Raw genomic sequence first — 11,999 nt, 5'->3', positions numbered from 1 at the left:
ACACAGTGCACAAAAACAGATTAAGTAAAGGCCAGACCAAACAAGTAGGTCTTAAGTTGCTTTTTAAAGAAATCAACTGTTTCTGCTGATCTTAGCCCCAATGGAAAAGAGTTCCAAAGAGTTGGAGCAAAAATATAAAACATGGCAACCTCTGAGAAGGAGGCACAGAAATCAAGAGTTTATGAGAGTATGATGCATTACAGCTGAGTGAATTCATAAAACCCCCACAATGGACTGCAGAGGGGGCTGAAGAGCTTTTTATTTCACCTTTGCCCAGAGTAACTCAGTTTCTTTTTTGAAGACATGTCTTGTCCATTTCCAAACGTTTTGTAGAAGTTGTTGTTATTTTTAATATTACTGATTCTTTATCTTTTTTTCTTTGTGAATTGCATTTGTAACCTTACCAATTAAATGTATCGTACATTTTCAAATCATTTTAACTTATAAAAGACAAATGGGTGAGTGTTTGTTTTTATTTAAGGAAGCATGTTCTTCTGCAGCGTATTTTTTTTACTTACTCTAAACTCAGGATGTTTAAGCAGCTGCTGTGGACTTTGATTTTGTGTCAGCCCCGTCAGCATCCGAAGATAAAAATGTGCAACTTGCATCTTCCTGCTGATATTGACCTAAGTGCTGGTGAGTAGTATTCTCAGAAGAAAACTTAACTCTTGATTCCTTTAAACTACTCATGCAGTTCTCGATTTGAAACTCTGCTAGGACATTTTTGTGCTGCAATGTCTTCATGGGGAAAAGCAATTTTCTAGCTAACAGTTGCTGAGGCACTAACATTCGTCATGGGAAAGAAAAAGACATTCGCCGTAATTTATCTGGTATATAAATCACAAGATGAAAATTTAAACTTTAAACACAGATATTCTGATGTTTAATCAATTTTGGTGAGACAGATTTTGTTAGATGATGGATTTTCAGTTCTTGAGCAAAGGGCTGACAATAAAACAACAAAACTAAAACCAAGAATTTTAAATGTCCTTGTCCCTGAAATATCTGTTACTATGACCTTTTCAACAGTTTAATCTTTCCATTGTAATATGAACATTGTCCATTTCTTCCATTTATCTAGACATTATTCCTTATGGTGGAACAATACGAACAATACGATGACTTAATATCACTTCAGAAAACATATTATCCTTGTTAGCTAAATATGTTTTTTAATAAGTTATTTGGTAATGTACACTCCCCTCCAGAAGTGTTGGAACAGTGAACCCGATTCCTTTATTTCTGCTATAGAGTGAAAACATTTGCTTTTGTATCAAAAGATGAATATGAGACAAGAGATGAACACTTCATCCTTTATTTCCAGGTATTTACATCTGGATCTGATACACAACTTAGAAGATAGCACTCTTTGTTTGAACCCACCCATTTTTCATGTGAGCAAAAGTATTGTAACATGTAACAGACAGGTGAATATCAATCAGAGCCAACGCACAAACATTGGTCATAGCCAGTAAAACCATTCGGATGTCTGTCTGACCAACTAGTGTCCTCAGTAACAGACACTGTACAGGTAGACCAAGGAAAACACCAGCAGTTGATGACAGAAACATTGTAAGGCTGTAGAGAAAGACCCTGAAACTGTTACACACATCAACAACCTCCAGAGGACAGGAGTTAAGGTTTCACCATCTACTGTTCACAGAAGACTTCATAAACCAAAGTACAGAGGCTACACCAGAAGATGCTAACCACTCATTAACAGGAAGAACAGGAAGGCCAGGCTGGAATTTGTCAATAAAAAGTACAGAGACAAACTTAAAAAATTCTGGGACAATTTTTTATTGACTGATGAGACAAAGATGAACCTTTACCAAAGTGATGGAAAAGCTAAAAAAAAAAAAAAAATTGAGAAAGAAAGCATCTGTTCATGATCCCAGACATACAAGCTTATCTGTGAAATACAGTGGAGATAATGTCATGGTTTGGGCTCGCATGGCTCGTTAGTCTTCACTGATGATGTAACACATGATGGCAGCAGCAAAATAAACTCAGAAGTCTACAGAAACATTTTATCTGCCAATTTAAAGAAGGATGCAACCAAACTGATTGGGAGATCCTTCATCATGCAGCAAGATAATGACCCAAAACACACTGGCAAATCAATGAAGGAGTTCATCAGGGGCAAGAAGTGGAAGGTTTTAGATTGGCGGATGAAGGTTTTAGACTCCACACAGATGAAAACGACATTTTTGTTTTGAAAAAGTTTTCCATGAACATGACATAGTTTCAAGAAATGTCCACCTATCATGAAACCATTCAAAATAACTGAAAACGCTGTGATGTATAGGCCAGCTAGTAAGTGGCGCTGTAGTGCTGCCACAGAAATGCACCAGAGACAGAAGAGAAGACCATGGACTTCTCCTGGCTGCCTTCCTGGTTGCACTCCACTACGGATCTAAGAACATGTTGGCAACGCTGTTCTCCATAAACATCTGTTGCTCACAGTGGTAGTAAGGGATCAGAGGACACGGACACAATCATGTATGTAATCTGCCATTAATGGTGTTGGCAGGGCTCGCACATACGGCTTAAGTAGGCTATGACGTAATATTTTCAGGAAAGATGTGATTTGAACAACTGAAAAAGGCTGCAGTGAAAGCCTGGAAAAGCATCACAAAAGAAGAATGTAAAAGTTTGGTGATGTCAGTGGGTCAGAGGCTTGCAAGCAAAGAATTTTCTACTAAATATTAAGTCTTGTTCACTTTGATCTACTGCTCTATCTGTTCCAATACTTTTGCTCACCAAATAGTTTTGTGTCCCAATACTGGAATGTCGTAATTTCTCCTAAAATTTTCCATGTAGTGTGACACCCTGACTTGAGGACAACATGCACCCTGACACCTATCGATAAGATAGCATTCACTCCCTATTTTTGTATGATCATTTGCCAGAGTGACAAGTTCCCACACCAGATCTTTTTCTCCATCTGGGGAGCCTGTGTTTACACAGTGAAGCTGGCATAACTGATCTTATTTCTTGATGTTATCACAGTTGCATCTCAGCCAGTTGATTTCCTTTTTCTTGATAGTGATGAGTCCACAATCATTTAGTCTCTGTTTTATTCTTTTCACAGCTCAAGACAGTTAGTACCAAACAGAGCATTTCTGTTGTAGTATGATTGACACTGCTTGGCCCAACTCCCAGATGAACTTGTGAACACTCATGTAGTGCTGCCATGCTGTCAGCCAAGACTGGATTGGACCTTTGCAAAACAAAAAAGCTGTAGTCTGATCAGACTTTTGCAGTGGTTTGAAGAGTTTATTTGAAATCCGATAAAACAAACTGAGATAATCTGAAAAGATACAAAATTTACCCATGTGAGACTGATATCATGGACAGCAAATGAAATTCATCACCATATAACAGTGTGAACGCTTTCAGGATTTCTAGAAAATAGGAGGAAGCAAAAGTGATAGCATTATCCACTTACCGTCTTTCTCTCGTTCATGATGCACTGCCCATCCAAAGTTGCGACACATTTTCATTTGGTTTCGGTGTCCCTCAGCTGATAGGGTCATCTTTCACACACGCACCCACGCACCCACACACACACACACACACACACACACACAACCCCATCCCCCTACACTGCTGGATTACACACTTGTGGCTGATGCCACACAGTTTTGAAGCCACCAGAAAGCTTTTTCTTTGAAGATGGTTTCGTCTTTTGAATTTATCAGATTGACATCAGCCTTTTAGCATTGAGGGTGCATCAAGGTAGCTCTTAAAATCTGTGGGGCCTCTTCTGCATTTAACTGCACAGCAGTTTCTGTGGGTCCTGCAATATGGTCCAGAGGCCATGCTGTAAAGAAACTGGAGGACAGAAATCTTAAGTGTAGATGTGAACTAAATTAAAACACTTTCATGACCATCCTCTTATCAGTTGTTATGGGAAATGTCTTTGTTCCCTATTAGGCAGCATATCTCTAAAATCTCTGCACTCACTAATTTTTTTCTAGTTTTACATCTGAGCATCACAAGATCTGGCTCAAAAAAAAAAAAAGACGGAGTTATGATTCATCAGTTCATGCAAATTGCATTGAGAAACTGTTAATTTTTACTTTCACTAATTCAGCACACAGATGTTTGAACACCATGGGAAAATATGAGCTGTCAAGGAGCGCTGCTTACATAAATGCGGTTAACACCATCAGCGGCACATATCTGAAAGGCGCTGTTCGTGCAGATACTTACGCACTTGTAGCCGAACACGGATAAAAACAGTTTGGAGAATGTAGAGTCATACTTTTGGCAGCAAGCTACTGTGTTTATAGTTTAGTCATCACTGTTGAGCGAAGTATCTTTTAATCTTACACAAGTGAACACAATGTCCAGGTCAAAGTGCACACTGTGTGCAAAGGAAACTTTAAAGTTTCATCTCCTCTTTAAAGATGTTTACCTAGCAGAATTATGGTGCTACTTTAGTTTCAGGTTACATCAATGCATTCATCTAATGTTACCTGCTCAGGCCTGCAGAAATCATAAGCTCTCTGAGAAAGTCTCTATAGCAGTTTCGATATCTATTGAAGCGGTCTGTGTTGGTTGTCATTTTTCCAGGTTAGGGATATCCAAACCGCAACCTGACCCCAGATAAGCGGAAGAAGATGGATGGAGGGTTATCCAAATCTTTGTGAAGGGGGCAACTGGATTTGATCGAGGTTCTTGCAAATGTTTTGCCTCCTCCTTTTGAAGGAGAGGTGAAACATCTTCATGAAGCTCAATCAAGTCCTGCTGCCCCCTTGATGAAGACTTTAATATTTATGAGTAATAATTTTTTTATATTCAATGAGTAATAGTTTTACATTTGAGAATTTCTATTAAAGATCTAGCACTGGTTAGTCAGATATTCTATGTGACGTAACATGCCAACCACAGCATAGGCCACAGCTGCCCTGATGATGAACTGTGAGTAAGACAAAGTGACTACAAAAATTCATCTGAAATGGGTGATCTCTGTCATTCACACACAGAAAACACAGATAAAACTCCAAGAACTTTGGCTTTTCCGTTATGCTCAGTCCTCATAATGGGCATCCGCCCACCAAATATCTGCCGTCATGCATTTGTGGATTTTTATGAGGGTACCGCAGGACATTGTCACAGTGTTGTAATGGCCCCAGAGCACCTCATAGACGTTTCTCATTGTTCCTCTTTTCCTCCCATTGCAAAACTCCACAAATCAATGACTTAAATGATTAAAAACCATCATTTATGCTCACACAACAAGAAGCATGTGTCATAAACAATAACACATTTAAGTTCAAGGAGGATATAAAGCTATTCAGATGTACACAAACGAAAAAAGACAGACATGTGAAAGTGAAAGAGAAATGTGGTAAATGTGATTGCTAAGACAGACGGATTTCCTGACAGCAGCAACAGGTGGAGGAAATGTATAGATATGCTCATCTGGTCTGCAACCTGAACAAAGTAAAGGTGATAAAGCACATTGCTATCAGAAACCAAAACAATATTTGAATTCAGTATAATCTGATTAAATTAACTGCTGTGATCACAGCTCAGTGATGACTTCAGATGGTGAGCGTTGGCACAGTCATCACATTAGCACCTGTTCAAAAGAAGACAAAGCGTTACTCATCGAGTGACAGCGATAAATGTAAAGATGCATGTGATTCAGCTTTGACCCCATCCAGATGAGGCACTCTGAACTAGAAGAGGGGAACTGGTTCCTAGCAGAGATGACTGAGAGAAAAGGTCTGATCAGAGGAAATACCACTGACTTCTTATCAATCTACTCACAAGCTTCCACTACATCAACTCATTACATGGCCTGTTGAATGAAAAGAGCATGACAGACTTAATAGGCAAAGAGAGACAAACGTCATCTCTCTAGATTATCCACTTTGATATGATCTGAAAGGAGAATTGCAGGAAAATATCACTTAAAAATGTAACTCTTGAAATGAAAATTGAATCGTACCCTTTTTGGGGTTTCAGAAGTTTGTCACAAGGAAGTAATGCACTCATGTATATCATGTGTCTCTGATGGGAGGTTACAGAAGGTGATTAATTATCAGTCATTAGTTTCTCTGGTCAGTTCCTGTCAATGGGTTTGATTAATTGTGTGTAAGGGGGGAAGCACTAAAATGAGTAACTTTAAGAAGAAAAAAAGAAACTCAACAGCATACCAAAGTATTGAAAATGCAACTGTAACCCACAACAGGACAAATATAATGAGAAGGGAAGCCATGCATATCATAACTCACTTTCACACAAATGCACAGAGTCAGAAGACCGAGGGGTTTCCCATACACAGGTTCCTGCCGACTCATCTTAATGTCTCATATCAATTGTCATGACACATATTTAATATATATGAAAAATATATACATTAAAATCTCATCACTACCACAAAACTGATTCTTCATTTGACATTTTGAGCAGTCAACAGCAAAAACCTGCTGTCACAAAACAGGATGGCTGCTGTTATTTTTTTTAAATCTAAGAATAAGAACACATTTTTCTTTATCGGGCAATGTAGTACATTTCAACCATTTAATCGGATTTCTAATTCCCAGAACTGAACAGTTTCTTCATTTCTTCTTTCTGCTCTGTCACCATCTTCCGGTCTCTTTGATTTGCTTGGCATTATTTAGTGTGTCATCGTTATTTCAACCTACATGTGTTGCTTCACATCACTGCCAAAACTCTAAGCTGCTCTTTTGGGCATGTTAGCTTAGAATGAGACAAACATTGTTCTTGATGAAGACCTATATTGGGCATCACACTTGATTCTTTACATATTTTATGTTCTGTAAACTTTTAATCAATAAAAAATAACTTTTAAATACCTAATTGTAGGGATGGACAATTGACTGAATTTCTCTTACTAATTAAGATATTGGCTAGAATTTGAAAACAGTCTTGGTCACAAGACTAGGGAGACTAGGTAGGGACTAGGGGGTGTTCCTACATATCTCTAATCTGGTAAACAAAATTAACCATCCCCAGTGTTGTGCCTGAACGAGTTCAGTAAACGATCGTTCATGAACCCATTCATATTTTGGGCGAACTGAACGTATAGCTGCCTGATGAACATTATTGTGAGCACACTCATTCTGGCGTTTGTGAACGGCGCTCTCTCACAGTTTAACTTTGTTCAAGAGAGTGCCAGGTTTCCATAGAGGCTTCCAGGCGAAAACCCGGCTAAAACACACTGGCAACGGGCCTTAATATGTAGGGGGAAAAAACCCAATCTGGCAACACCAGCCACCACAGAGTCGCACCGCCACTTGCGTCATCAAAATGAGAAGCATGGAGGCAAAAACAAATGAAGGCAGCAGCACTATCTCAGACTCTGCCTCCACAATTAATATGGCATCTTCATATGATTACTTAAAAGAATTTTATGAAAAGGTCAGTGACGATCCAGGTGGGACAAATCGTACCTCTTTGTGTATGTAAACTTTGCCCACCAGGTTTCAAGAAGCATCTCTATACATCAGCAACGTCAACAGCAAACCTGAAACGGCACACTGAACTAAAACACCCGGCTAGCCTTTCAAGGTATGTGCAAGTGGGTGGCAACAATGGGGAAATGCCAGTATTCTAAGGGTAATAACTCGCAGCAACATATTGAAAAAAAAAAAAAAAAAAAAAAATCTATGAACTAGTTCATTTTTTGGAACTGTGAACTTTGAAGTAGTTCATGTAGAAATTGCACTTTCACAACACTGCGCATCCCTATTTAAGACCACATTTTGAATATCTTGTCTCAGAATTGAGAGTATTTTACTCATAGTGTTTAGCTCAGGTTTTTGAGTATTTTGTTACTGAATTTTGTTCATGATGGGCATATGATCTCATTTTTAGTTGGTCTGATCCTGATTAATTTATGATGTGATATGTCTCAAAAATGCTTCTATTAGGTCACTGATCATTATACCTCCTTGGGAATCTATTCAAGTGTCTTGTGCTTCAGACATCTCCAAAACATCAGATCTTAACAAAATAATCCATCTTATTTCTAGTAAGAAAAACATCTTAACACTTGTATTAGGCCTCATTTGCCTGACAAATCTGGATAAACATCCAATTTTCAGATATCTTAAAGAATTTCGGACTTGTCAGTGGCTTTTATATACAATCAAGGAATTATTTTTGACAAGGAGTTAGTTGTACAAATTTGCAAAGATTGGAGATTTTTGCACTGTGGTGCTTTGACATCATGAGTCTTGTGATGATTCAGTGTTTATTCTTATATTCTAACATAAAAGTATTTTGTGTTTCTTCATTATGAACATATAGCATTATTTTTCTACAATTATGTTTTTCCACTCATTTATTGCTTGTTTTTACTTTGTCTTGATTGTGTCTCGATTCCATAAATGCATGTAAAGCAGATTCAAAATCAACAAGTACTTGTGTTTCATAATCGCGATCTCAGTGCCAATCAACATAATCATGATTATGATATAATGTACATTTATCAGCTTTCTGGGGACCACCAAAATCTTTATTCAACCATAACACAAGATGCAAAGTATTCACCTTTTGATTCCATAAACAAAGGATTTCAAAGCAAATGCCCAGTTAACAGACATGAATGTCACAAGAAAGTGTTGGCATAGTCATTCAGTAAAATTAAGGGGCTACAAGTGTTTTTGTTTTAACAGGCATCTGCAAAGTCATCTATATTTTCTATTCTAATATACATTTCTTTTAAAAAGTACGATGTGACTCCACTGACCCTCTCCTAGTAACATTAATGCAGCATAGTAGAATCTCTGTCTGCTGTTCTATGTGTTTCATAAAATATCGGTGTTTGCAACGTGTCCCTCCTAAATCTGAGATAAATCCAATTACCTCCACTTAATTTTTGCTAATTAGCAAATAGCTTACTTTAGCCTCATCTAGCTGCATCAAAATGCTGTGAAAATTACACCCAACAGGGGAAACATATATATGCTGATAAAAGAATTGCTTGGCTGCATTAAAAGTGATTTTTAGATACGTTATTGGGCTTTTTTTGTGCCTTTCATTGTAGAGGAAGATAGGGACTAGAGATTGAAGTAGGTAGAGTCGGCTGTCCTGTAATGGTTGTGGATTTGACCCCCAGTTCCTGCTGTCACATGTCAATGTGTCCTTGGGCAAGACAAGGCCCTGTCCACACAGAGAAGAATTTGGGCGTTTACACAAAAGTTTCATGTTGTTTTGGGAGGCCATAAACGCTACTTTTTGAAACCGGGTCCCAAAGTGAACAAAAACATAGACGCTTACCATTTCATCTCCATGTGGACAGCCAATTGAATCTTTCTTGAAATGATTACGTCATACATAACCAGTGTTGGGCAAGTTACTGAAAAATAGTAACTAGTTACAGTTACTAGTTACTGCTTGCAAAAAGTAACTTTAGTTAGTAACTGAGTTACTGCTTCATAAAAATAACTAGTTACTTTGAAAAGTAACTCAGGCGTTACTTGAATCCTCATTGTAGCCCATTCATCACATTTATTTGTATTGTTGTGGCAGTGTGAGAGGAAATAACTCAGTAGAAATGTTTCTCAGCTTTTAACACTGTTAAAGCATTTATACACTGTTTAAGAAGTCTAAAATACCTGTACTCTATTGACGGTGTACAGATTAAATCCCAGCTGCTCTCTAAATTTCTTTCTGCATGACGGTCCTCTCTTGTCTTATATGTTTTTTTCTCATCATTTTTCTGAAGGCAGCTGATTCTACCACTTATATCAGGCTGTCTTTAACAACATACCTTCCTATTAGTCCATTAGTGCTGCCTTGGTGACACAATGTGCATCTGGAGGCGACTTAAAATCCAGGCTTTGTTGTTTACGTGGAGCGGCTTCTCCTTAGTCTGCTGGTCTGACGTGAGCTGTACTAGGGTTAGCAGTGTTTGTAGCATCCAGCTCTCTGGAAACTAGCTTAGCTGCAGCATGTGTTTAACTCAGTACTTCATAAGGTCGGAATAACTGTCATTGGCGGTGGGAAAGTTTACTTCACTGTTCTTTTTCAACTTTTATACCGAGGAAGGGAAAGTAATGCTGGTGTTTCAAAGACAGAGAGCTCACACTCATGTGCCCAGCCATGACGTGTGTGTGTGCTTTAGTGCCTGTGTTTGTTTGTGTGTGTCTGCAGAGGCTCTATTCTCTCACAGGGTGCTGATGTACTTACAGTCCTCTCACATCATCCACCGAACCGGATGCATACTGATCTTCATCAACAAGTTGTCGGCTGTAATTAGTAGCAAGTAATGTGTGATGTAAATTCTCAGTAACTGTAATGGGGTTAATGATTTTAAAAAGAAACGTGTTACTTAGTAACGCGTTACTCCCAACACTGTATATAGCAGAGCCCACTTAAGCCGCATGCGCAACTACAGGGTTGTGTACCTTGTGCTTTATATTTATAATCTTCTTTCCTCAGTGATGTGTAAATTGGTATGGATTCCTAGCTAATAATGATGGCCAATTCCCCAACCTCTGCCATCAGTGTGTGAATGAGGATTTAAAGAGTGTAAATAAGTAGGTGTGACCTGTGGTGTGAAAGTGCTTTGAGCAGTCATACGACTAGAAGAGGGTTGTACAAGCCAAGTTCAAGTCCATTTACTGGTCCATTCACATGCTGTAAGAAGCCACAGGCTGGACTTGATCCTTGGCCATCTGCATACATGGAGTGCTGCTAGGCCATCTGTGCCCCTGAAAGTAATTTTTTTAAATCTAGTGTGATAAATTCAGACTTTTGGGATTGTTTTATCCTGCATTATGATAAAATCACAATGAAGTACACAGCCCTAGTATACAGGGAGTACTTCTTGTTACTAGTTAAAAATGCATCTATAAAAAACACATTGTGTTAATTAGACAATACTTTCATTTCTATCATTAGATTTTGATACTTAAAAAATATTACAATCTTTGTAGTATTCAATTTCTTTAACATTTTACATTGGATTTGTTTTAAATCTGGGTGTTTGAACCTTTCAAGCCTTTTAAAGGTGCAGTAGGTAATTTTTTGGCAAACATCCAAAGGAAGAGATTTTGAAATATCCACACAGCCCTTCCCAGGCTGATTCTCTCTCAGTTCGCTCCCAACACTACTCTGAGCCCCTCCCACAAGCTCGCGCATGATCTAGTTTTAACCAACAGTGCGTCAAACAGTTGTCAACAAAAGAAGCAAGATTACAGCCATAACTGAGTCTAAAGCAAGAAAGCTTTTGATGTCAGAAGATAATTCAAATTTAAGCACAGGGATCTACATCCTGGTGTTTCACATTTGAATATTTGTCAGAAACGAAGCTCAGATGACTTAAACCAGCCAAACAAGTTTGCATTGCTTAAACTTAGGCGATGCTAGCCGGCTAGTTAGCATTGAACTAACACAGTATAGGTTTAAAAATGCCAGCAAGCACTGAATAAAGAAACACACTTTTATTTTCAGTATGAAAAAGAACAAAGCCTGGACTCCAGTGGTGGCTAAAAGTTAGGACCATCCACTGCTGGAAGGCGAGGTGTAGTAGGAGCCGGGCCGGCGGGACCAAAGCTGTTGAGCCGAGGAAGAAGCGGACGTGGATATGGAGGAGCAACAGCCTACGGTCCGATAAACAGACAGATCTCGTAGAGGGTAAAGCCTTTGTGAGCTCAAATAATGGCAGAAGAGTGGGTATGTCTTTTGAATACATATTTTTCACATTGTAAAACTGATGTAATTGACCCCTCTTTATAAATTTAGAATAAAGCTGTTTATTTGACTTTACCTGGTTAGAATTAGAAACCTCACCCTGGAGCAGCAGCAGAGATGACTAAAAGAGATCTCCATCACCAACCAGGGGTTCACAACCATCATCATACATGCTTGTTTTTAATACGCTTATTATTCTGTGGGCATTTACATACATTTCACTTTTTAGGTTCCAGGTTATAATGTTAATTTTTTTTTTTTTTTATTTCTGTTTAAATTAACTTTTTCACTTTTTAATGCGATTCTGCTTTATACCT

This window comes from Cheilinus undulatus, linkage group 3 (genome assembly GCF_018320785.1).
Source record: "Cheilinus undulatus linkage group 3, ASM1832078v1, whole genome shotgun sequence".
Lineage (NCBI taxonomy): Eukaryota > Metazoa > Chordata > Actinopteri > Labriformes > Labridae > Cheilinus > Cheilinus undulatus.
The sequence above is the reverse complement of the archived record's forward strand: the minus strand, read 5'-3'. Positions refer to the sequence as shown.